The 27,409-nt window shown below is 49.9% G+C and overlaps 1 protein-coding gene and 1 long non-coding RNA gene across 22 annotated transcripts in view; both read right to left on the bottom strand.

Moving 5' to 3' along the window:
* Positions 1–27,409, bottom strand: part of Foxp (forkhead box transcription factor P) — a 302,571-nt gene that overhangs the window by 56,544 nt on the left and 218,618 nt on the right. The window lies entirely within an intron of this gene.
* LOC143357218 (uncharacterized) lies at positions 2,610–5,428 on the bottom strand. The gene is made up of 2 exons (XR_013082785.1): positions 4,158–5,428; positions 2,610–2,791 (listed from the first exon to the last, which is right to left on the bottom strand). It is a non-coding gene; the product is annotated as an uncharacterized LOC143357218 (long non-coding RNA).

Here is a 27,409-nt window from a genome sequence, read left to right as displayed (position 1 = left end):
GTGTTTCGTGTTTCGCAGCGGTTTCGTGCGCACGGTGGCGCGGTAGCCACGCGACTGTCGAGCAGGTAGGAGAGCTTTCAGCTTTTCGAGCATGGAGCTTCGAGGTTTCGCGGTTTCGAGGGGGGGATAGGACGAGCTTTGGAGGAGGAAAGGGCGGGCAGAAGGGAAGGAGGACGAGCGTCGGCGCCCGACGATACACTATACGCCCGACACAACGATGAGTTCACCGATCTCAGTGCGTGCCACGCGTCCGACATGATAGCACGCACCTTTCCGCCTCTGCTCCCAAACGTTCGACGTCTCGAACCGCACATACCAACGACACCTGCATCCCATTGTTCAATAAATATTCCCCTAAACGTGTCCAGCTCACACGTCTAATAAAAATTAAATCATTTCACGACTCCTAACAATTCTTAAATATTTCTTACACACGTAGCTGGTACATTTCTGCACTTGGAAAATAAGGCGCGTCTTGAGAAAAATTATTTGCTCATTGAAATTGTGTTGAGAAGCAGCTGAAGCTGCTTGAGGGTTGGAAAGTAGTATCAGTGTCCCTATTAGGTTTCCAAGGCAAAATAGTATTCAAGACGAATGGCAGAAATCTTGATTGGTCTTCCTCTATTGCAAACAGAATATTAAGAAAATTTACCTCAGGCCCTCTATTTAGATATGCAAGATTAATACTTCGTATAACACTAGGAGAGAATCTGCGACAACGGGAGACAGATTCGTGGACTTTCCAGGAGCCTCGTTTTTTTCGACGTAAAATGTCAATGTAAGCGAGACGAAGGATACAGATCCGAAGATATCGATCTGCCTTCTCGCCCCTGAACTATCCGCCGAAAGCGTGCGGTAATTTCGCGCTTCCGCCCCAGGATTTTACCATAAATTAACACTCGATGTACAGCGCGAAACACGACCGGCCACGACATCTGGGGAATTATCGTTGTTCGGGGAGCCGGAAAGTGCAAGACGCGTAATAAGAAAATTGATGTCGGCGAAAGGTAACGCTCTCCGGGGCGTCAAGCGTACAACGTTGTTCCCGGTGTTGTTTCCCATTCCGTATGCATAGCCTCGGCATTATCGCGGTTAGTAAATTTGCAAGAACTCACACGAAAACACCGTATCGTTTTCTCGTTTCGTTCTGTCTCCCCCCCTTCGGTGCATGCGATCGCTAGGAAATTTCGCAATTACGAGATACACGCGTGCGGCACGCGTTTCATTAACGTTTTATATCGGCCGGTACAGCGACACGGCCGAAGAAGCGAGGGTAGACGAAAGGAAAAGAAAAAAGAAATTCATTTCCCCTAAGTGCGAGGCTCTCGTTCATCGACGAAAGCATTGCCACGGTTTTATCTCGTTTTATAGCACGACCGCCGTCGACCGGCTACCAACCTGTCAAGGGAACGCGGTGTTTACGCTTTATCGTCCGGCAAGCTGTTTTCCTTATCGATCGCGATTGTTATCAGGTCATCTTGCAAGCCGTCGCCTGCAATTGCATCTAACCGGCGTGCTCGTTGCACGACGATATGTGTGTACCGTAGAAAGTTTCCAGAAAGCCCGGCTTATGACAACGATCGACTGGACAGTCGCCGGTTTTTACGAGATCGGACCAGAACATTTTCCGAAGATCTCTCTAGGAAATCTGCCTCCTTCGGAACATTTTTCTCTCGGAAAGTTCGAATTGCAAACCTTAGAACTCATTAAAAAAAAATTGAAATACGGAAAATCGACTTGGAACGATATTCTACACACTTGTCATTCTGATGTCAGGTAAGCTCACGTCACAATTTAAAATTTAAGTATACGAATTCCTAATGTTTACATGCAATGATATTTAACCTTCTAATTCAATAATCGCTAAGTTCAATATCTATGTGTTCATACTGAAAAATATGATCATAGCTTGCAGGAAACTTTAACTCTTATGTGGACTGCCAAGGTCCTGCACAACTTGAAATCATCATTTCTTTAGCCTGCATCGATCTGATTACCGAAAGCTCTAAGGCAACCTTATATCGGCCATTCACCGAGTCTACGAATTACGTCGTCGCACTATCGAATGTCGTCCACTGTGACGGGCCCACTTACGAGTCAACAACGAGATCATTCGATTTCTCACTGAAACCGGTACCGAGTCAACCAAAATTTCACCTGCTCCTCGCAGCCTCGGCTCTCCTACGAAATCGCACGCGTCTTTATCACTTGTAAGCGGAGACGTGCTCGATACTCGCGAAATTCCACAGAGCCAAACAGTCGGCGGCAGGCGCGTCAGCAATTACGCGATTTACGGTACCGTTTTGCCCGACAAAGAGTTAACGGAACGAGCGACGAGTCACGTTGCGTTTTGTCGACGCGTCGACGTAACCAAGGCCCCCGGGATCGGATTGCCGTCTCCGTTTCGGAACGGCGCTTGTCGTCGATCGAACGACGGCCTCTCCGCAGGATAGATCGCGGGTCTACGAAAGCTCCACTTACTTACACGATTTCTTGCATCGTCGGCGGCCAAGTTCCCGCGAACCCGGCGTCCCGGGTCACTTTTCGTTCCGGAGTTGCTCCCTGCCAGCAACAGTGTTCCATTACATTCGCGGTATTCACTTTGTTCGCCACTGTCACGAGTCGAGTCCCATCAGTCCCAAGCACAACAACACTGTCTTACAGGTTCACAAGGAGAGTTCACAACGGTTCGCGAGGGTACACAAGGGAAGTCTACGGGGACGTTCACTCGTTGACGTTCACCATTCGCAGTCCACGTGATGATCGGCGACGAGCAGGTTCCGCGCACAACCTTCGTTCCGAGAAAACAAAAATTACAAATAGCAACGCACCCGCCAACGAAGGCTCGTCCGAGCGATGCAGAAGCGCAGAGGGGGTGGTGGAAGGGGCGAAGATTTTCGGACGTCAGGCATGAAAATCATGATAAAGGAGCGAGCGAGAGGTGGTCAGAGGTTGACATAACCTCGGTCGACGGTGGAGGGAGTAGTAGGAGCGATCGGGAGCGAGAAGGAGGCAGAGATTCGTACATATGTGCAGCGATTGGCTATGTACGTACATAAGGAACGTATGCTCGTAGGATCTCTGAGAAGAGTATAGTAGAATGAAACAGGGGGAGGGGTGGCGCGAGGGAAGGACACACGGCGTGTACGCGAGGAGAAGAAAAGAGCACGTACCCGGAGAGCGCAGTGTCGCAAGGTTGCAGGTTGGCCGGTTGTCTCGGGATATGCACGGTTAGTAGGCGATATCGTGTTTGCCTCGGCGCGCGAGGCAGGCCTGGCCTGCGGAGCCACGGGCACAGGGAGAGCGACAACGACAGAGAAAAAGAAACAACCTTTGGCTAGGGGAGGGAGTTGAATGAAAGAGGCCGAGGGCGAGAAAGCGAGAGAGAGACAGAGAGAGAGAGAAAGAGAAAGCAAAAGAGAACCGGAGAGCGAGGAAGAGAGGAAGAGGAAGAGAGAGAGAGAGAAAGGTAGAAAACGTGCGAGAGGTGGTAGGGCGACTTGCTGTGTTGTGTCGGATGCTACCCGGTAGCGAGTATTTGTTGTTGAGATGCCGGGTACGTGGGGGTGGCTAAGGGGGTGCAGGAGGCGGCGGTGGTGACGACGACGCCGACGGAGAACGTTCGTAGGCGGTGGGAACCGGGGTTGAAGGGGTGGTACGGGGGTTAGAGCGACAAGGAGGGGGTTGGCCAGCCTTGGAATGGCCTTGCGCGCAGCAGCGCCGGCTACAGCGGCGAGCCCGTGGCTGGTGGTTGTTCGGTGGAGGCGAAAGCGCGGGCTAAGGCGGTGGTTACCGATGGAATAAAGGAGACGGAGGAGCCGGCCAGGGTATTGCGTTGATCGCGACGGGGGATGGGGGTTGGTGCGAGCGGGGGTCGACGACTACGACGACGTTGGGAGGCGGCGGAGGTGGCTGGCTGATGGTTACGGTGGAGGTGGAAGAGATGCCAGCGAGTTGCCGCGAGAGAGGCTATGCGCCGGGCCTGGGTTAGGTGTCTAGCTAAACAGAACGCGAAACACAACTGGGTCGCAGTTGCTGGGGCTGAGGAGGAACGTAGCGGAGGGCTGGGTATAAGAATCGGACGGTGGGGGATTGGCACGCGTGATTTGGTAGAGGCGGTTTGCTAGAGCAGCCGCCCGGTAAAACGGATACGATACCTTGATGGTCTTTTATAGCGACGATCGGCACGAAATGTATCGCATCGGGGTGACTCGGTACGATAATCGACGATCGACTAGACGATAAGCGGAGGAGCCACGACGAACTCAGACACGACGCGATAGAACGCCACGGTGTACGAGATATACGGCCCGGAGAGGACGCGGCACGAGTGTACACGCGGCGCGGATGCGCGCAACTCTGCGGGCGGGCACGCTCGGCTACGCTGTTTTCCTCCCTGCCGTTAAAACAATAATGCAATATTTAACCATACACACGAGGCGGCCGAGGGAGAGACAGAGAGAGAGAGGGAGAGAGAGCGAGAGAGAACCGGGATCGTGGTAGAGAGAAGGGGACCGTGGTACGGTGGCAGTGGCGGTATCGGGGCGAGAAAGCATCGCGGTAGGGAGATAAGGAAGGTAGGGGCAAGAGAGCGTAGGGAGAGCGGATGTGGGTTTTCGTTTCGCCCCTCTACCCAGCGGAACGAGGCGACCTACGTGGCTCTGTCTCCCTCTGTTCGACGATCGAGGCTGCCTCGTGCGCCACCGTTAGTTGTCTTGCCTCGTATTTCCCTCTCTCCCTTTTTCTCTTTCTCTCTCTCTCTCTCTCTCTCCCTCTCTTTATCTGTGTTCTCCTACTCTCCGCCTCTAACCGTGTCCCTCTCGCACTCGAGCCCACCAGTTCTCGCTTTTTTCTCTCTCCACGGCGCCGCTTGCTGCTTGCTTTTTCCCCGCGAGCGTCTCTTTCTTCGGCGTGCTGCAAGCTTTTAGGGGAATCCTCGCCCTGCACCCTGCGCTCGCCGCTTTTATGCGACGACGCCAGTAACGGCGAGTGCGTGCGTCCGACGCGACGGCTCGAGAGAGACGGATAGACCGAAACGGGAGGGAGGAATGTGTATATGTATATCCGGCGGCGTGTGCGCCTGTGTATGGATATATAGATATTCCGCTTGTCGAGGATACAGGGGCGGGTGCCAGGTGGTGGGAGAACTGGAGGCGGCGCACGGCTCTTTTCAAGCGTGTACGTGGGGCAGCGGAGGCTGGGGTGGCTCTAGACGCATTCTCCGAACGATGCAGGTGGGCGAACGGCCCTCCGAAAGGAGAGGAACGCCGCTCCTGCACGCGCTACACTCGCCCGTCTGACTACAGACCGACCGCATCTCCTGCGACCCGTCCACCACCCGCTCTAACCAGATGCGACTCTCGGATGCATCGCGTGCACCGAATCCACTGCATCACTAAGTTACGACCATTAACTGCGAGTAATATTGCATTAGATATCCGAGTAAATTTCTAGAGGTCGTAGCAGTAGTTTCGAGACACAATCAAACATAACTCCGAGAAGTGGAGACCATCGATGTGATCGTTCGATCCCGACCGTGACAGTCGCGGGGGGGGGGGGGGGTCTCGTCCCCTAATTAATAACCGCGCGGAGCCACCGAGGAGGGAGTTCGTACGTTGATCGAAGTTTTTCACACGAAAATGTCTCGTAAAATCGCGGCGGAACTCGCGCCATAAATTCCTCGAGTGTAATTCCGAGAGTAATCGTCAAGAGCAGATGCCGGTAACAATAAACCAGCCGGGTATCAGAGGACGTCTGCTTGAACATTCTGGAGTCGATCCATTGATATTCGCGGTCGCCGCGCTAAGTGCGAGCATAAAACTATGTCGCGCGGCGGCGGCGGCGGCGGGTTGGGTCGTCGCAGATGCGAACTTCGAAACCGGCCGCAAATATTTCTATAACGCTACATTTAACTACGCCCGGGCCGTGGAATTTTGCATGTTTAAATTCCTCCTTAAAATAACTGCGACCTGGTAATGTAACTCCCTTGAAACCACGGTTCGATATTTACCAATAAAATTAGGAAAACTCTGAACGACCTGCAGGGGACCGAGAAGAGGTATCGAAGACCGTAACGGTTGTTATCGCATTTTTAAAGAGCTAAGATCAGATAAAAAAAAGTCCAATGATGGCTGCGGATTTTATGCATTTATCAGAAAAACGAGTTGGTGCAATTTAAACCGATAGAAGGAAGAATTTAGGAATGCTGATATACTATTTTGAACTTATGACAATGCTTCTAAATTACTACGGTGTCTTGCAATTGAAGCAGACAATCTTTGTTTTGCTTAAAGATCAGTTGCAGTTTAACGAGCACTGAGAAGCATAGTAAAATTGAGATTACTGAAATAGAGCTACATGGTCGAAGGAAGAAACGCAGATGGGGTAGGCCAAGTATCCCGCGTGTCTGGTTAAAGGGGTAGCTAGCCGAACGAGAAGCATTCGATTGCACTGTCTGTAGCCTTGAAGAGTCCGCAATTACATTCCCATTTATGATGAGTCCCGACCCTATAGCCTCTTATTTGCATTCTACCGGCAGCCTGGCAGGCATACGTAGAAGAGATACAGGGTGCATTTGCATTCAGCCGTGGGTGGTCCGGGTTCTGGGTAAGTTCGGGGTAGCCCTAATTCGAGCAAGTCCCGCATCAGTCTCGCGCTTCTTCGCCACCGCGGAATGAAATAAGAGCCACGTAGAAGAGGAGAGTCTCGCGTCTCTCCCGGCGAGGCATTCCTTTTTCCGGCTAGCTGAGAGGGTGGGATGGGGGAGAGGAGGTTGCGGAGGTGGTGTGGGGGTGTAGCGGGTGGACGGAAAAAGCGGGGTGGAAGGAGGGTGGCTGGTTGATAGCGGCTACGCCGATACGCCAGGCGAAAAGGGTCATTCCGGGGAGTAGCAGCCTCCAGCGAACGGTGGATGCAACGCGGGGGTGGGCGCAGGGTGTCGGAGGTAGCTTCGAAGTCCAGATAGCGGTACACTTAGCCGCGTGTATAGCCGTTCTCTCCGGAGGATAGAAAACGTCGGGATGGAGAGGAAGGCGGAGAGGAGGGTTCGGGGGGAGGAGGAGGGCGGCAGGGGGTGGTCGGGTGGCGGCGAGAGGGATCTGGAGGGGTAGAAGAAGGGGCGTGGGGGGTGGTGGCCACCCATTTCAACCCCCCACCAGCGCAGGAGTCGCGTCGCCGACGCTCGGCCAATAAGGAGGCCCGCCGACACAGAGACAATTCAAATGCTGCGCCAATAACAAACGTCTTTTGTTGTTATACGGCAAACTTTCTTTTCGCTGGTCCTCTGTTTGTGCCGTCCCCGGGATGCCCAACCCCGCCGCCCGACGTCGGATCCCGTACCCGCCGACGTCTCCTCGCCCTCTCTCTCTCCCGCCCCCCTTTTTTTCTCTCGTCGCGCCTCTTTTCTCTCTTTCCCTTTCGTTCTTCCCTGGTGCGCCGCCACCACCATCGGCCACCGCCACCACCCCTTCTGGGCGACTCCGTTCGAGGCATATTTTTCTTTTTCTTTTCCCTTTTTTCCTCTGCTCTGCTCTGCTCTGCTCTGCTCTGCTCCTCTTCCTCCTCCTCCTTCCTCCCTCGATTTCTTCCCTCGTTCTTCTCTCCTTTCCCCGGAGCGTCAACATATTAAAACCGGGGAAAGGGCTGGGCTGCGCAATGCTGACTTTGCCTTTCCACGGTCTTTCTCTGTCCCTGTGCTATCCCTCCTTCTCCTCCACTTCGTCTTCTTCTACTTCTTCTTGTGTATCGATGCTGCTGTGTTGCTCGCAGAGGTGTTGTCCTTGCGCGCGGCTGCTGCGGAATTTCCGCCTCTCCGCAGCCGTCTTCCACTCCTTGCACCGCCCAACCGGTTAATTCGGATACAAACTGCACCTCCCATGGCTTGCTCTGCGCAACTCCCTGTTTACGTCGCTCTCCTACCGAGGCGTTCTCTGCCACCGTGTTAACCAATGACCAAATTTCTTATAAACACTTTGAATTCCGTCAAATAACGGAACTGCCCCCCTGTAATATGTGATCACTAATAAGTAGATTGCGGATTTTATGCATTTATAGAAACAACCATTTGGTATCCTATAGAAAGAAGTAAGAGTTGGTGCTATTTAAAGCGGTAAAAAGCATTTGAGGAAGTCGATGTATTATTTTCAACTTAATAAGTTTGTGGCAGACACTGCTGTGTCTCGCAGTTTGGGGCAGACACTTTTTAGTTTGCATAATGGTCTGCTGTCTACGAATCACTTTTCTTGACTACAGTCATTTCTGGATATCTGTCGTAAATACTTAGCTGATAAAAGTCTCAGTACTATCCCCACTACCGCGGTGTATAACTCGTGATGGGCCTCGAAGGTCGAGAGGCTTCGGACGCCGAGGAGTGTAAACGTAATACGGGTCGGGTATGACGTTCACGTGGATGAAAGAATAATAGTGTTGTGGACATATATCGAGAAAACACTGTAGAAAGCACTTGTACGAGCAGTTTTTCTAATTGCGTGTTCGACAATCGCAGCATCGTCGACTAGATCTTCTGAATATTAAATGATACACATTAACAAGTTCGTTCTTCTTATCGGGTGTTTATCGCCCTCCAGCGTCCTTTTAGGGGCCAATAAAAATTCATCGACCGGCTGATAATAGATTCCGCTCGAATCGAAATTTTGTGCGCGCGTCGAACCGACGAAATAATAATCTCCAGTGGAATGAGACCGTCCGAGTCAGACAGGGAATCCGGCCGACGGTGGCCGCCGGTGGGATCGCTACTAAAGCTCGTCGATCGAGCCCGTTTAATGTCTCCGCCTCGGAATGAAAGGAGCATCGCCCTCTAACGCAAGTTAGGGCAAAATGGAGCCGCGCGGGGTCGAAAGGATAAATATTCATTGACATCTTCGTCAAGACTTTTATAGCTCGACAACGGGGAGGAGCTCGCCGTGGACCGCTTAAATTTCGGGGGTTGAAACGCGAGGATAAATACTCCTTCACCTGTTTTAGGGGGTTCGGAGACTGAACGCCCGCATCTCTCACGGTCTCGGCTTGAAAAATAGCATCTTTTACACGCGTAGCTAACCGCTTCGATTACTCGACAACACTGTGCTAAATTAAAGAGTACTGGATCCGAGGATTATTGCAAATACGTCAAAAATTTTGCTGGCAGATCTGCATTCGACTCGAAAATATTATAACTTCTATAATAATTTCTAGGGAACACGGGAATCAATTCGCACATAAATACTCGCAATGCACTCACGGCGAGCGGGATAATTTTGGCCGCGTAATCAGATGTGAGCGTCCTCGGGAACGAAGTTAACACGACGTCTATAAATTGAGAAGTCGAGAGTGGTCGATTCGAATTACTTTAAAGATATCAGAATATCAGAAGAATTTGGTCCTAGGTGCGCCATGAGTGATTGTCCATCAATCATTGAAGAAACATCCATACATAATTCCGTCTATGGTTTGTCAGATTACTCTGAGAATATCCTTGGAAGAGTTAAGATTGTCCCGTGTCCCGGAGAAGCCAGTCACGAGGAGAGATCGATAAGAAAATTGTTCGATGGAGAAAGAGAAAACGGCGGGAGAGGAGAGAGGCGAACGAAACGCGAGGAGCGCCGCGGCGGAAAGGCAAAAGGGGCGGCAAAATTGAAATTTCTTCGCTCGAGCGACGACGCAGCAACTCATAAAAAGTTTAAACGTTTCATTCTCGTCGGCGCGGGCCGCGGGTTGCCGCGCGCGCGAGAGCCTCGCCTTTTTCCCAATATAAACTCTCTCTCTTTTCTCGCTCTCGCCCTGTCGATTGACTACAGGAGCTTTTCCACTCGGCCTGATACGGCTCGGTTATACACACTCCCCCGGCCGAGATGCTTACGGCTGGCAACTTTTACCCTACCCACGAGAAATTAGGGGCTTACTTTGCTCCTTTCCACCATTGTGGCGTGCGACTGCTCCCCCGGTCCCTCGACGGAATCGTAAAACCGGCGGAGAGTTTATGCGCGTGTCCCCCTCCCCCCTCTGCAAAGATGAGTCGCATCCGCGACAATTACTTGGTGCTCGCACGATCGGATCTACTCGATTAGGTGTACACACTGACACCCCTCGTCCGCCGATCGACTTCGAACTATCTACTAAGATTTAGACTTCGTTTATAGGAGATTTAGGTTGCCAGGCGAGACGAGCAATTTATTTAATAAAATAGGAATTGTGTGAAAGTTTGTCTGAACAATTGACCGAACTATCTGGACAATTGTCATGTTCTCGGTCCGACTCAAGGGTACCTCCACTTACCTAGGTCTTATCTCGCAATGAAAGAACTAATCGACAGAATGATTGAAAGGTTGATGCATTCGGATAAGTGACGTTCGCGGCATTTTTGCGTCCTGTTAATTACATGAACGACAGAACGGTTATCGTTGTCTTAAAATCCGGACAGGTACAACGAAGCTTCAGCGTAGGGCAGAGAATTAAACCGAAACATTTCAGCAAGAAAACCGCGGAAACAGAGGAGCGGAAACGCCGGGAATATCTGGGCTTTCAACAAAATTTCAGACGGATCTGTCGAGACCGATCAGTCCGCAACGTTACCCATCGGCGGGGCCCACTTACATACCGTTCCCGTTTTTCCAGTAACGAGTGCCTGTCATCCCGGTAACTGCTTCGACAGTGTGTATCCCGGTAATGAACACGCGGATCGCACCGTACACACCGAGATGCTTCGCGTTCGACAGCGAATCGTTGCTTAAAAATCCCGGAGGATCCGAACAAATAACGGGAACGGTACAATGGGGCCGTCAGGAAACAATACAGAAGGCTTTTTTTCGAAAAGAGGGCTGTCCTCCTGTTGACCGCTCTCCTCTGGCCGACAGGAATCATTAATCAGGATTTATTTACGCGTCATTCGAACCGCCCCGCGATGGAAGACGTAACCCGGATCCGATTCCCATCTACGCGACCCGCTGCAATCAATAGAATCTGCGTAATCGGGGCGGCAATAATATCCACAGCAATAATCCATTAATCAGTGTTGCCTCGCGCGAGCGCACACAATAATTTATAGAATCACGCCGCTTGTAAAAATATACGATGTTTCTAAGTGGAGCATATGAATTTCAATTTGAATTTTACATGGTGGATGTGATCGAGATCAGCAGCAATTAATTGACAATTAACTTTTTCGGGACGTTTCCTATTGTGTTTCCTAAGGAATTTTACGGCAAAGAAATTATTATCACACCGATTTCTCTGTATATGTCGCCAAGGCCTGAAGGATAAACGTCGCGGAACGATCCCCACTATCGCGGACGTCGAGGAGTGTAAACATAACACGGCTCGGGTATGTCTCCTAGACGATACACGACGCTGGCAAGACCAGTGTTGTTGACATATATGGAGAATTCAGTGTATTCGGTGCTTGCAGAGTATACTTTGTAAACATTGACAAATGATCCGTGAAGATCTGCCGCTCACAGGGCAGTATACTTTTTATTTGCGTCAAAGGTTTGTCACGATATTCGAAAATGTTTAAAAACGTGGAGGAACGTAAATTTTGAGACTGGTTATATCGCAGCAACGCGGTTCGGAGCAGAAGCGTCGATATCCCTCGATCGAGCGTCGTAGACTGTTTGTAAATTGCTATGTATTCAATCACGACCGGGCGAGGGTACCCGTAGGAGGGTTGCTGATTCTTGTTTGCCGATATGCTGATGTAATTATTATATTGGCTCCATCGTAGGCGCAGCTTCTTATTATTTGCTGTATTAATGCTGGCGTCGTTCATTAGCCGGAAGCCCTGTCTGCGATGGGTCTCGCACAGCTCGGGCCGCGCGCACAAACACAACGATCCTCTCTCGCGATCGTATTCATCATCGCAGATTTCGGAACGTTCGGCCGCAGATCGGTGTGGAACGAGGAACGAGAGTAAGAGGATGAATATCGCGCGCATTTCGCGGCTCAGATTGTTTCGACGGCATTCCATTACAGGTGAGAGGGAGAGAGAGAGGGGGGCGTGGGAAGAAGGAGACACAGAGAGAGGGCCGAGAGAGCACTGCATACGGCCCTGGTGAAAAAATAAACGCGAGCACGCGGAAAAAATGGATGTTGCCGGCCGAGCAAATACCGGTCTGCCAACGTAGCTGGAGACACACCGCCGATGCGCGTGGAAATTATTAAGCGGCCCGCCACCGCCACCGCCACCGCCATCGTCATCGCCATCGCCGTTCCCGGCAGCTCTTCGACTATCGATAAATATTGACGCTGCCCGTTACAGCAGATATTACGGCCGCGTGCTGCCCGGATTTCGGCCCGCCTTTCCTACAGACCGCCCGGAATTTCCGCGATGAAAGCCGGAATAACCATTCGCCACGATCCCCCTTAATTGACCCCCTATAATCAGTACGCAACAATGCCTCCATTCCGATCCTACGATGCAGCCCCAACACAAATTTTTGCACCTCTGGACGGTGCCTTCGTCGGCTGATGTCGATTCCTGAACGGATATGGAATTACGAAGATCCGAGAAGGCCCTGACATTCTATCAAGAGGTCCATCTCGAGTTTGAATAAGTAAGAGTGCGAGGAACATTCTATTTCCGAAGACTATGAATTCTTCGAGGATCCGCTACTGTATGTCCATCAAGTGCGAGGGACATCGACTGGTCACTTTCATTTGAAGCACTAAGTGTATTGTTAAATGTATTCGAATGCTCGTCATTGATTTTTCCGATTCGTCGCCAATGACTACAGTGCGCAACATCTCATACATTTTCTAGAGCCTACCGGTCACTAACGACCCAGATCACCAACGACAGCGGTCGACAGTACGTGAGGTCTCCTATCGAGTAGTATAGGCGTGCATATTTGAGGAATCAGGTGTAGACCGCAGGACGTCGAAGGAACTTCACGCGAAACGGTCGGAGAGCGAACCCTTGTCCAGGCATTCAAGGACTCGTGATCGAGACAGCGGAGAGTTTCGGTTGCTTATAGGTCGCGAGGGTGTCAGAGTCGATATCTTGCCGGCTCTGTGTCACAGTAGGAACGCCGTGTGCCGTGGGGCGGGGGGCGGGGGTGGAAGGGTGAGAGAGGGGTAAGAGAATCGACGTCGCGGTGGAGGGTAGGTTTTGCGTCGGTGGCAGGGGGTAGGTGCGGCTGCGGGTGTTAGGGGATGGGTACGAGAGCGAGGGGGCATGATTAGCATTACACTCTGAGCCTCGATGATCAATAGTGGAAACGTCTCTCCCTTCATTCTCATTCTCTCGCTGTGTTAGCCTTATCTCCCTACCTCCTCTCGCGCCCTGCTGCCTCCTCTTGCCATCGGATATGCGCGAATCTACCACCCCTCCCACTTACCGCTTCCAACCACCCTCTGGCTCCCACCCACGCCGGGTCTCGCCACCTATTCCTCCACCTCTCTGTTCCATCTCTCGACTTTTTCTTCGTTCCTCGCCCCGATGGACGAGGTTCACGGCGGATCGGTGAACACACCGTGGCGCAGCTTATGCCATCGCCCCTGTTGCGGTGGACAGTGCCCTATCGCAATCCACCTCCAACTCTGTTCGACTCGTCTCTCTTCAAACTCGATATCTTCCAACGGAAGCGCCAGAGTCACGCGAAAAAGAGATGCTACCGCGAAACGACTCCCTGAGATTCATACTCAGGGGATGAGATGGGACTTGCGATGATGGGACTATTCGAAGACGAGGCTATTCAAAGGCGGGGCTATTTGAAGATAGGGCTATTCAAAGAGAGCACTATTCGAAGGTAGGGCCCCACGCGAACCACACATTTGGAATTTTTCTCTAGACCTGGTTGCTAATATGGCTTACAACCTAACTTTGAGGACTGTCTTCACCACTTGAGTACAACTGCTGCCCACTAAAAGAGTACAATGAATTCTCGATATATGTCAACAACATGGGTCTTGCCAGCGTCGTGTATCGTCCAGGAGACATACCCGAGCCGTGTTATGTTTACACTCCTCGGCGTCCAAAGCCTCTCTCCAACTTCGTGGCCACTCACGCGGTATCTCCCGCGGTAGTGGGGATAATTCCGCGACGATTACCATTCAGGCCTTGGCGACATATACACAGAAATCACTGTACTTCCATTTGAACACAGTCTTAAGGGCCCGGGATAGTCACGTGACTTTTTAATTAATAATTTCCATTCACAGCCTTCAGACACAGACTTAAGATCCGTCTTGATCTTGATCCGACGGGTCTTAAGTCTGTGACTAAACTTGTCACATTTTTTGCTCTGTATTATCGATATTATGAATTCTGACGCCAGAAATGTGCTTCAAGTTTTTCGCTTTATTTCTGGAGATATTTTCTAGTGCGCGCTGCTCTCGATTTCATCCAGAAAACTCATCCAATGGCATAAAAATGCTTGGATTCCACGGCATGCACATCGTCAATTTTTGGCCTACTTCTAACGCTTATATTACCAAATATCTGCGTAATCTCGGCAGCTCCTGACCAGCGCGCACTAGACTGAACCTTCCTCTTTCGAATGAGCCCTTTACCAGCGACAAAATATTCGTATATAAGGACGAAAACTTGAGGCACGTAAAACCATTTTTTGACGGTAGTGCAGTCACTCTACCTAATCGCGAATCTACGAAGACCGAGCCCTTAAGGGGATGAAAAACGTCCCTCTCTCCTGTGGAGTATAACTACCCGATAAAAATAAATATGTACCCATTCTTCGTCCATGAATATGACGTTCCTATAGAGTCGGTAAAATTCCGAAATGAGCCTAACCGCGCGCTCCATAGCCCCCCTGCCACTTGGTTCGAAGGTTTCGCGGAAAACTGCGGAATCAGCGCCGATGCGTGCGTATCTCCGCACTAGAGGCGGGCGTATCAGAAGACCGAGATTTTCTCGCCGTCTCGGATCCATAGCGGCGTTACACCTTCCACGGCGCCGTCGTTCGCTCTCTCACCCCCCTCCCCCTGCAACCCCGGGGATGTTTTATTTGACGGTGTCAGCAAGCGGGAGATATTAACCGAACAGCTCTCGCCTGGTGGAATTATGTGGGCGGACGGGTGGCGCGAGATTCGACTTCCATGGAATTTCCGGAGAACGCGGTACCGTGGCGAGGGGATGCTGGGAGGAGAGGATTTTCCCGGTGGCGGGGAGTGGGACAGGCAGAGGTACGACGACAGGTCACACAGGGAATCCGCCTGGCAAGTTCACCATTCCGGATACCATGGCACCCCGGAGACACTGGCCGTGTCTAACTACGTATCCGCTCTTGCTCGTTACTTCGTCCGGCTATCTGCGTCCGTATCAAAAGTATTCTCGCAGCTGGCTGCTTCCGCGCCGCGAATCCCGCGACCCTGTCAGCTGGGAACACCGTAAACTTCCTCGGTGACTGGTCTCTGGGTCGGGGAGGTCCTCAAGATTTTCGACCGTTTAGGGGATCATTCTTTGAACAGTGTTGCAAACTTCCTCGAGATAAGGACTCGAAGGCTGAACGACGAATCTGGGTCTCGGTTTATGCTGGACATTTCGTTTTCGAATCTACCCCTAGCTGTAATTAAAATTTAGCCATCACTTCTTCCTGAAAAATCCTGAGGTTCTTCACGTCTGTCCTGGGCAGTGGACCGTGCTTGCCCAGGTATTTCGGAAGGGTTATCGGATAGATGGACAGCATCAGGGTGGGGATTCTTCCATCCCGTAACGGTTTGTTCAGGATACTTGCGCGGACTTGGCAAGGACCAAGCCGCAAAAAATGTACTCCCGGTACTGTCTGTTATTTATTATTCTATTAGCGATCCGACGATAAAAAAAAAACTACGAAAAAGAGCGTAGGATGGTACGAGAGAGACAGCTACACCCCACACGGAAGGTTCGCTTGGAGAAGCTCGCCGAGAAAAGGATCCGCTCAGGCCGATACCGGGCCAAGCAGTCGAGTTTGTTGACTTTGGCTAAATATTGGATGGCAACTGCAAATATTCGTCTCAACTATGCTCGTACCCGGTGGAGTGCACCCTCTCCGCGCGAGTTCGGACCGGTGCTCGACCTTTTCCTAGACCGGAATCGGTAAGCCGGGGCCAGTGTTAGAACCTGACCGAAAGGAAAACTACTCTGCATTCTTAATCGAGCGGGCGGCCAGCCACGCGAAAACCCTCTCCACGCGTCGTTGTCGAACCTACGGTCCGGGATCGTCCGTGGGTGTCTTCGACTTCCCGGGACTTTTGTTTAAACGTTTCCTGGCCCGGGGAACACGGAATGACAGCCAATAATTGTGCCAGATAATTACTGCGGCGAAATATCGAATCCCTCTGGATGATTCTCTCTCTGAAGATCTCTCATTTTCTCCTCCTCCTCCTCCTCCTCCACCTCCTCCACCTCCCATCTACTCCCACCCGCTGTGCTCTCTCGTCGACTTCCCCCGACTCCCGCGCTATCTGTCTCACCCTCTCTTCGGTTCTCTTCTTCCAGGTTCCCTTTCTCACTTTGACAATTTCTTTCATCGAATCTCTTTTCGGTTCATTTGACGGGGCGACCTTTTTTCGCGCCCGCCGCACAAAGTGTCGATCCATCGTTGTCTTAATGGCTGGCAGGCCACTCGTCCTTATTGCAGACTTAATTACTCGCTGACTCCAGAAAGTTATAATGGCCAACAAGGAGGCGCTCGAGGAGCACGGCCCTTTCGACCGGGCGGACAAATCGCCGTGGAAATAAAATTTTCTTAATCGAGCCGCGTCTGGGAGGCCCAGCACGATTACTATTAATTCGCGGTGCTGGCTCTCACTGACTCAAGAACAAATAGAAATATTCTTTATACTTTTGGACCGTAAGAAGACGCGAATTCTAGATAATTCTAACAACAGAGATATAGGCAGAGAGAAGTGATTTCTCTGTATATGTCGCCAAGGCCTGGATGATAAACGTCGCGGAATTATCCCCACTACCGCGGGGTATATCCCGCGAGGGACCTCGAAGCTTTAGAGACCTCAGACGACGAGGAGTGTAAACATAACACAGCTTGGGTATGTCTCCTGGTTTTGTTGACATATATGGAGAATTCACTGTATTCGGTATCAACGATTAGAGAAACACAAGCGGATGAGAAGATGAGAGAACCGACAAAAACAAATAAAATTTTCTTAATCCTTTTGGATGCCTGGAAGAAATAGGAAGAATGCTTCCACTGCGATAAAGTCTCCGGATACTATCTCTTGAATGTCATAAGAACAGAAATAAAGAGCCCCATTTAGAGGTTCGATAAAATATCTCTTTGGTATCAGCGATTAGAGGAACATAAGTGGATAAGACTATCAAAAGAGATTCTACCGTCTGCGAAAAAAGGGAAACAAACGAACGTATGAATAATTTTTGGAAATCTTATCGCCCCCAAATCCGATACATTCACCGGCGATAACGTAACGCGAGAAGGCAGCATTGGAAAGTCGCGTTCGGCCCGCAGGGGATGCCTTCGAATCGAAAATCGCCAGCGACGGGTAGGGGATCGGCGAGACAGGGGAGAAAAGAGCAAGGGCCAGAAACGGCGAGCCTAAACAATATCTTGCGGCAATGTAAGGAGCGTCTATTGGGCCATTACCGCCGGTGGCTGACCATTTTGGCCATTTGGCTTGGACAGTGCTACGTCAGCGGTCTCGATTCTCTCTCTCGTACTCCGCCGCCTATTTCCCCTTTCCTCCCTCATAGATTCTGACTCCTACCCCCCTCGTAGCGATGCCCTCTCTGCATTGTTAGCAAAGAATAACTCTGCCGGGGGCTACGATCGCCAAAAAATTTGTTTAACCCCCGTAAAACTTCTATTTTTGCACAATCATTAATCAAAATCAATTTCTCACACTGGAAACTCAAAAAAAAAAAATCGCTCACTCATCTGTACACCCTTGAGTTCAACTTGCGAAACAGCAAATATTTTTTCCCGAATTTTCGAGGACGAGGAATATTTTTAAAAATATTCCAACTTGTGGATTCGACGAAGGGACTTGCGGTTGATTTTTGCAATTATTGAATAGATCCACAGCTAACAGTTTCTGTGCTACGGCCTGCAATTGAAATATTGTTTAACAATGGAGACCATCGACCGAAGAGAACGATCGGGCGATTCCCCGTCCGCTTCGCGAAAGCTCCGGCAGCTCCCGTTCCGGAAATTGCGTCTCATCCCGACGATCGTTCGAAGATCGTGCTCTCGATCTCGCCGTCAAGATCCGCACGCACGCACGCGCGCGTTTGTGTGTCGGTGTGTATCGACGAAAAAAGGAAACACAGCGAGCTTCGGAGATCCTCGAAGGCCGATAGAGCCACGATGATATATGACCGGCGATAAAACGGAGACATTGAAAGGCCACGATCGATCCCGTTTCGTTTCTTGGTCTGCCATTCTTCCTAGCCGTGCGACCCGTTTTCCTCCCGTCCGGCTAGGAGGCCAGAATGAATCGTCCGCGATTCTTCGATCCCCCGACTAATCTCGATCACGATTCCACGACCCCTGTGAACTTCGGTACAGAGTTCTGGCTAAAATTCGCGCGATCTCGCTTGGTCCGAGAGCTTAGAGAAAAAATGAGGATAGAGAACGGCGGTGGAAGATCTAGACGCGTTACCAACGATCCATGGTGAATCGATCCTCCGCGGCTCTGGGGAGCTTCGAGACTCGTTATGATACCATCCCCTTTCTCCCGACGACAGTACAAACCGAGAATCCGGCGATCTCGGGGCAGAAAGACATATTCCAAGTTTCTCGAATAACATTCAAAGCGCAAGACAAAATGCTCGCGGGAGGAAATCGTTTTCGCCCCCCTCCCTCCCCCGGAGCCGGTTGTTCTGTTTCTTTCCCACCGAGGGAGACTCCCCTTCTCCCTCGGTTCGCAGCCGGTTTCGGTTTCAGATCCAATTCTCAGCTACTGCTACTTCTTCGTCTCTCTCCCCCCCTCCCCCCTCGTTCTCTCCCTTCCATCCACGAAAGAGGCTCGTCGACGGAAACCACCCCCAAGTTACCGGCACTCTTCGGCAAGCGAAACATTGCGCGAAATAACGTTAAATATTTACTTTCGGGACGATTGTTCCCGTGTCGCGTCGCCGCGACGATAAACATCATTATGTAATGTATATAAAGCTGCGTGGACCAGGTCGCCGAGATACGCCCCCGCACACGTTCGCCAGCCGCAAACTTTTCCACGGGCTCGGTGGATTGACCTTGCACACGCTCGCGATCACAGTCGCGACCACCATCCATCCATCTGGACTGTCCATTCGCGGATCGAGTCGCATCGCTCATCCATATGTGCACTCTCGCTCGACGGGATCGATCGATGGGCTTCGAGAAGAGAAGCTTCTGCTTCGAGTCCTCAGAAATTCGTCTCGACGCGACGGAATCGCTGGCGAACGATCGTCGAGGAATTAACCGTTTGTTGGTGACCCCGTGGACAGTGTGGATAGCGGAATCGATCGATGCATCACCCGGTGACAACTGTGTTAAGTCATCCGAAGCAATTTGCCTCGTGCGACTAATCGTAACGGACTACACGGCCGATTTTATACAGAGAAATTAACCTTCTACTTGTATTCGAAACATTTCTTCCGACCTAGAATATTTCCATTCTATATATTTTTCTCATTTTTAAAATGTAAAAGTTATTCAGCAATTTTTAGTGACACCACGAAGTCCCCGCTCGAGTGCTAAGGTTTATGGAGATTGCTCTTGCGACTGTAGGAAAAATTGATACTGGAGATTAATCTGTGGCGGAAAATCTATTCTTGAGAAAGCCGTTTTCAACGCTTGCAATTAGTCAGTTTTAGACACAGCATGTCTCATTCTTCAGAATTTTTCGTTTCCGGCCTCAATAGCAATTGCTGGTATCATAAACCCCGAAGAGACGCGCCGGCCGTGGTTCGACTTCCCACAGCTGGCCACCGCATGCGCCTCGCGGGCCCGCGGGGAAACCCTACGTTGTAAAATCTACTGTCATACCTAGCATTGCCGAAAAAAGGGCGCCACATGAGCAGAGAACAGCGGGAGTGTACAGGCCCGAGAAAACAATCGAGTTGGGCAGGGATTGTTATCGACGCCGAATACAAATCTTGAGAGCAACTCTAAACTCCCTGCACACGTACAATACTCAAATGTTTTGGAGTTTATTAAATGTAAGAAATATTTTGAATAACGACGTACATAGCAATTTTTAGTGGCACCTCAAAATTCCCACTCGGGCATGGAGATTGCTCTCGCGAGATCTTATGCTCCTATAGAAATTGAGAACGAAGATTACTCTACTTTTGCATGCAGAAATGACAAGGATTTTTCTTGGGCCAAGTGTTCGACAAATTGTTGGCCAGTGCTGTGGACCGGCAGCTGATTCCGGTTTCCTGATTCGCAGCAAGTGGATGATCATATTTTTGAAAGACGACTATCAAATTAATTCGTCGATCTCGTGCGTACGAGTCAGGAAAATTGCACGGAATTGGAGCGGTTAGACAATTGAGAAGAATGAATCTCATTTTCGTAGCCGGATAAGTGGACGAAGACGCATGAAAACATGTATCAACTATTAAACACAGTCGTTCCTGATCCAAGGAAGGCATTAGCAAGTATCATGGAAGAAAATATCCATGATTAATTGGATAAGAGGCCGGGACAGACCACTCCGCCAAGGTACATCGCGAAATGTAAACTGAATATGCTCCCGCAGACAGTTTATCAGAGAGAGAGACAGAGAGAGAGAGAGAGAAAGGGAGAGAGAGGGGGCTTGATATTACTCCGTAAAATCCCTTAGGGGTTGGCAAAGGGTCGTCGCGTAGTCCTTGATGGCGACGCGATCGCCACTATCCTTTCGAGATCGTCGTTAATTATTTCTCGGTTTTCGTCTAGCATCATACTCGAGCCGGGACGCGGGGACGCGCCACTTGTCGCTCATTGTGTACAATGTATACGCGACGAATATTTCCCTGTCCACCCGGTGTGTACCGAGACTCTCCAGTCAATTTCGAATTTAATTCAGTCAACCTCCATTGCACTGCCGTGTTGCCACGAAAATGTACTCACGGTTCGATGCCCGACCGCAAAAACGAAAATGGGAGTCGCCTCTCTCGAGTCTTACCTGAAACAGACGAAAGAAATTCCATCGATTAAAATTAGAATTCCCGCGAAACAGACAGTTTCATTCTTAACAGCAAACCTACCGAGCCTTAAAAATAACTGATACATGTTGCCTCATGAAAATGACCAGATGGAATTTATTTGGATTTTGTGCGGTTCGTATTACAATGCATGCTCTACTAAATATATTCGTTTAATCATTTCCCGCGAAAGCATCTTTATAATTTCAGTAATTGTAAAATAAAACATCTGGAGCCGGTCATTTCGACCGGCGGTGGTAGGTTTAGTGTTAAATAACCAAACCGATGTATCTCCGCAAAATAAGAGGTAAAGAAAATTGATCAATGGTCCAATTATTAAATTGATTTTAAATGGAGAAAGTTGAGCATCAATCGATTGGGCCTGTGAATGGCGCAAATAAGGTACAGCTGAATGTAGGTTGAATTGTCCTTCAATGGATTCCATATTTGAAAACATGTCTCAAAAAGTGTAAGAAAAATTTAAACATATTAAACATGCGACATTTCTAAATTCAGAGCTGCGATGTAGCTAGAATACTCTTCCGCAGAACGTACGAGCTGATTAGGGCTTCGCAAACCGCTTGCCAGCTACTTAGAATCTCGAAAATGTGAAAGGTTGCAGAAAATTAAAGAAGGTTCTAAACAGCGGAACTAACGGAATCGATCCAGCCCCGCTATAGTGCGCCGCGTCGGGCGATAAACAATGCAGAGGGTGTTGTATTGGTCGATATCGAATCGAGAGGCAGGTACTTTTGTGTCGCCGATGGTCAAGAGTACAAGCGGCCGTAGCCGATAAGTGGCTCTATCAATCCATTCGGTCAGATAAGGATTTCGCCATTGATCGGCCGTTCCCCATATCTCCCTGTGCCCGCGTCGACGTTCGTTCCGCCGCGATTAATGGACACCCATCAACGCCTCGAACCCGACCATCAATCACGATTCTCGAAACACTCGGACCCGCTAATCGGCGATTCTGTATTTCCACGGCTGGGAATTGTTTCCGTCGTTAAACGCCGGCCCTTTGTCCCCTGTTGTGGACGACGCTCGAATACCGGGGGCCAGGTATCGAGGAAACAGTTGCCGATCCTGGCGACGATCGACTGCGTCAACTACACTTAACCGGACTGTGGCAAAACGAATGGCAACGCTTTTTCCTCTGGGAAAAATAAAACAATAGGATCACCGAAGAGCCCGAGGCTCCTTCGCTTCGGGAGGAGGATGGCAAATCAGTCAACCACGAAGTTATTAGTTTGACAAATTTACGCGGCCCTCGACGTGCCCTTCCTCGGTAATTCATTTAAAAGTATTTGAGAAGCGCGAGAGTTAATGAGGACAGATAGTAGACGATTCAGCGATGTACAGGGTGTTCAAGACAGCGGGACGAGAACGATCCTGTTCGAGATACATTATTAAATCCGGGAACAACGGCGAAGACAATTTCAGTAGTAGCTCGGGATCCAAGAGGCAAGGCGGTTTCCTCCGATCGTCTCGAAGGGGGTTGAGGCATCATCCCCGGCGTCGCGGAAGTCGGTAGTCTGTTTAAACGCCCTCGGTAACTTTTGAAATCTCGTTGACCGTGGGCTCGATCCCCGAACAACGTGAAATCGTAACGCGCGGGAGCTCTGTTCGCGGCGCGGGCCTGCACCCCTCTCGCCCGGAATAAAACAACGATCGCGTGCTGTATTAAATTAAATCCAGCTGCAGTGAATTACGTTCCGTCGTCCATTACATCCGCCTGAGGCGACGCAGAGAAAGGATATAAATTCCTCCCCCACCCCTCCCGATAAATCGATACGTGAGCAACGGTGACGCGCCAATCAAGCTCGCCGTTTAATACCCCGGCGAAGGCGTATATTTCAAAATGGGTGAATATTCGGGCTTGGCGAAGAAGCCGAAACGGCGCGGGGCATAACTGTTCTCCGACGACGTGGGTGGCGCAAAACGGGGGTGGGTCGCGAGGGGGGAGGGGTGGGTTATGGGGGACCGGTGGTGACGCGCCGAGGCGAATGAAAGCGAAGGGTGTGGCGGTTAGAACAATATCGCATTTTATAGTTGTAATCGAGGATCATAATTGAACAAGTTTGTATGCCTGCCTGTTTCTACGACCGCCCACACCACCGGCTCTCACCCCCCCCCCCCATCCACCGGTTCTTCCTCTCTTCAGCTTCTACGGCGTCGTCTTCCTTCGAGGTATCCCCGGAAGAATGCCTCGGGTGTCACACACCGCCTCCTGCTCTCCACGTAGAATATCCCCATCCTACCAACCCCCAACGAATCCACGAACCCCGGCCATATAACCGAGGCTAACAAGATTTCGTATATGTAATTGGTTGAGTATTAAATTGCGTATTCCCGGCGATGTAGCACGGGAAATTTCGGGCAGCGAAGGTGTAGGTGCGCGCGCGAGACGCTTAGAGAGTCTTCGGGGCTGGATTATGGCTGCGGGTTGGATCATTTCGTAACATACTGCACTGCCGTGACGTTTAAGGTACCCCCGAGGACCGGATGGGCCCTCCTTACGCCGGATTATGCCACCCCCACGCTACAAACTTATATATTTACTTCACGGGCTTCCGACAATGAACGTCTTTCGTCAATCGCGCCCTTTGCCTCTGATACCCGGTGGTACTCTCAAAATATTAACCCTTCGTTGCCGCATTTTCACTGACTCTCCGCACACTGGGCTTCTCGCAACACTCGAAATATTCTTGGGTACTCTTTCATGTTTCTGTAATGTCAATCATTTTTATTGGTAGGCGATGCCTTGATTTTTGTAAGCGAAGCAAAACTTCTACAAAGTAAAAAAATTTTTAAATATTCGTCGGTATAGTGTACCGATGTCGTCTCCTAACGCTTAAGCATTCAGAACCCCTTCCAAATAAACTGCAGTCAACTAAAACGCCCCACAATGCCGATTACAGTGTTTACTCGATATATGTCCAAAACACTATTCTTTGATCCACGCGCTCTACACTACTCGGACTCTCGAGCTTCTTGGCCCCTCGCGAGGTATACCCCGTGGGAGTGTGGATAGAGTTCTGGGACTTTTATCGGCTAGGAATTTAGGCAATTGTCTCCTACAGACTCAGGTTCCCGTCTTATCTCTATTTTCATCGATCGACCTTTTGACCTCGAGGTTGCTAATTCCTCTCGATTTCAGCTGATCGAATCTTCCTGTAAACGGGACATCGGCTAATCCATCATCAACGGGACAGGTCCAAAAGAAACAGGATCGTTGGTATGGGCATGTATCGATTCCAATCAGTATCAAAGGTCGATAGTCGAAGGGCGGCCGTAGACAGACCGGTTCTTTCTCTCCGAAAATTACGGGGAAGCTGGTCGCAATCCAATCGGAGACATTCGGACCGGGTCGCCTCGAAAATCGTAAGGTCGTCGCGCGATCGTGGCGACGCTCTCAGCTTAATTAAATGCGCACGAAACCGGGCGGGAGGATGTATCCGCCCCGACGGACGATTTCCAACGGAGTTGCCGGGCTGGAGAGATCCTCGAACCAACCTACCTACCCCCTGCCCCCTCCCCCATGTAAGGAGCATCGACGCGGCGAAAGGGGTGTGTTGGGGGACAGGACAAGTCAGCCGCTTGCCCGAAGTAGTTAGCTTAGTGATTTTCGCGTTTATTGGCCAGCCGTGACGTCCGTACAAGATTGGTCCCGTTCGCTTGGGGAACCCTCGGGAACGGTTTCAAGGTGTTTCGTGTCCTCGACGAAACTCGTTCCGGGATACCTACCGACGCCACTTTCGTCCCCTCCTACGAATCACTATAATTCCGTTTAGGTGGCTGCCTTGACGTCGATTATTCCCATTTGGTGGGACCCGCGTGCCATCCCAGTCGGTCACCTTCCAGCCTCCCACTCATACTTTAACCCTTTGCGGCCTGTTGCGATCCCTATCTTTTATTTCACAGCTTGCTACAGACCATAGCTGGCCTTACTTGCAAATTCGGAACAATATCTTACATGTCGTACAATTGATGCATGCAAGGTAAATTAGAGGAAGGACCGAAAGGTAAGGTGCGAAAGTCAATGTTAAGTTTGGTAGAAGGGTTAAAAGATCTGTGTCCGCTAACAAGAGAACATATTCAATTGATACTAGCCGATTTTGATGAAACTTATGTAAGATATAGTTCTTCGAAATATATTTCACGCGTGTTTTTCTTTTTTATCGGTAACCATCTTTGAAGGGGTGAAAACAGCCTCCAAAGTTGGGTCACATTTTTTGAAATATCTCGGAAACCAGAGGTCGAAAAAATTAAATTTTTCTTTTAAATTGTATGCTTTCTAATGGGAAATGTAGTCACATGTAAGAAAATTTTAACAAAAGTTTTTTGTATAAACAATATATTAAAATTTTGATTCTTTTTTAGTTTCCCTTATTTATTGCCATTTATTTTTTACCATTTTTTGCCATTTAACAATAATTATGCATAATGAAAGATAGTCTTGCACCTGGCGTGCGGAGGAAGGAATTCTGGCTTGTCTTCTAGTAGTATAAGCATTTGTATAGTCTTCTAGTATAGTATAGTGTTTTGATCAATACCACTGGGTTATATGTCGTTTATTGTTTTAGTAGTAGCTAAAGAAAGTGGCGCAGGTAGCAGCGTGACGCGGTGCTAATCACTGCGGCGGTGTAAGGGTACTGTTATAGCCAATTTTTGTTACACCCAAATTTTAAGGGCTGTCTCCACCCCTTCAAAGTGGATGGTTGCAGATAAAAAAAACACACATAAGATTCATAAAAATCTGCTTGCAAAGATGATACTTTTTCGTTTATCCATAAAGAATTAACCCTTTGCACTCGGAACTGTTTTAGGAAGGACAACGAAACTCCCCGTATCCTGGTGTGTCCTGGCAACGATCGCAAGCAGGATGCTGGTGTCACCGCAGGATTCTTTCTCTGCTCTCTTTCTCCGCCGACAGGAAGCAATTCTCTGCTCTCCGTTTCCCCCGGCTTCCTGCCGCGCGGCCGTTTAATACATCTGGCGTGTAAGTGGCCGCTATAACAAGGATCAACAAGCGCCGAGAAATCCGCGCCTTACGGAATACATCAGCGGCCGTATTTACACTCGCGTTTCACGGTGTAATAGCGGCGCGATCATGCCCTCTACCCTCCTCCGGCTCCTCCTCGCTCAGTTTCTGGCCGCGTTCATCCGCCTCTCGCGAACGCGCACTCGTAATTCCGTGATGTTTGTTTCCAACGTTGGCTTTCGCTACCCTCACTCCAGGGGGTGGTTGGCCCGTCCACCTTCTTCCCCTATCCTTCTCACCCCTTCTCTCCCTTCAATCTCATATTTTCGATTTTTCGTATCCTCAGAGGATCTTCCTCTCGTCTCCTTTATCGCTGAATAAAGAGATCTTCGTGCAGTTACGACGAATTTGTAAAAATTAACCCCTCACGTGCTGGAGGTTCTTTGAAGCATTGGATTAGTTATGCTGCTGTGAATCAAATCACGTTACAGTTGGTTCTTATGTGTTACAGTGATTTCTCTATATATGTCGCCAAGGCCTGGACGATAAACGTTGCGGCATTATCCCCACTACCGTGGGACTGCGAAGCTCGACACGGTTCGAGTATGTCTCCTGGACGATACACGACGCTGGCAAGCTCGTGTTGTTGACATATATCGAGAAAACACTGTATGTCGATATAAGTAATGTCCTTCTTTTATATATTTTTTAGCGAAATGGTTGTTAGTTTTTAGACAGCATCATTATTATTCTTAATCATCGATGTATTGGCAATTCTACGATATTTTTTCCTTCATTGTTATAATACCATTCTCGTATCCAAAGTGCGGTTATGAATTAATATTATTTTCCAATGCTGGTTTTGGCAACAGTGTTCAACAAAGGATGCTTTGGATCGTATGTCTACCCGACGACACGAAGTAAACTCCCGATGAGGTAGAGGGGGTTCGTGAGGTCCCCGCGGGCAATCGCGTCGCCTGTTTAACTAGCCTTTTAATTAGAAACGCTTAAAAATTCACCGGCGCCACGAAATACATCCGGTCGCCTCAAAATTGTGTGTGGCTGCAACCCTACGGAGACCCGGCCGGCCCGACCAGGGCTCCTTTTGTTGCGTCGCGCTCCCATTGTATGGAGACCGCCGCCTAATATTTACCGCCTAGGCACTCGGGGGTGTTCACCCCCATGCACCCCCTCTCGCAAACCTTACACAGGAACGCTGGGCGAAGGGAACAGCACCGAAGATATCCGCGATCCCAGAATAATCGAAACTCTGTCGACGTGCGTTACGAAAAGACGCACGTCTAATTCGTCTTGCGAAGGAATGTTTGAGGTATCATATTTCGTTTCTT

This window comes from Halictus rubicundus, chromosome 1, assembly GCF_050948215.1.
Source record: "Halictus rubicundus isolate RS-2024b chromosome 1, iyHalRubi1_principal, whole genome shotgun sequence".
Taxonomy (NCBI): domain Eukaryota; kingdom Metazoa; phylum Arthropoda; class Insecta; order Hymenoptera; family Halictidae; genus Halictus; species Halictus rubicundus.
The sequence above is the reverse complement of the archived record's forward strand: the minus strand, read 5'-3'. Positions and strand labels throughout refer to the sequence as shown.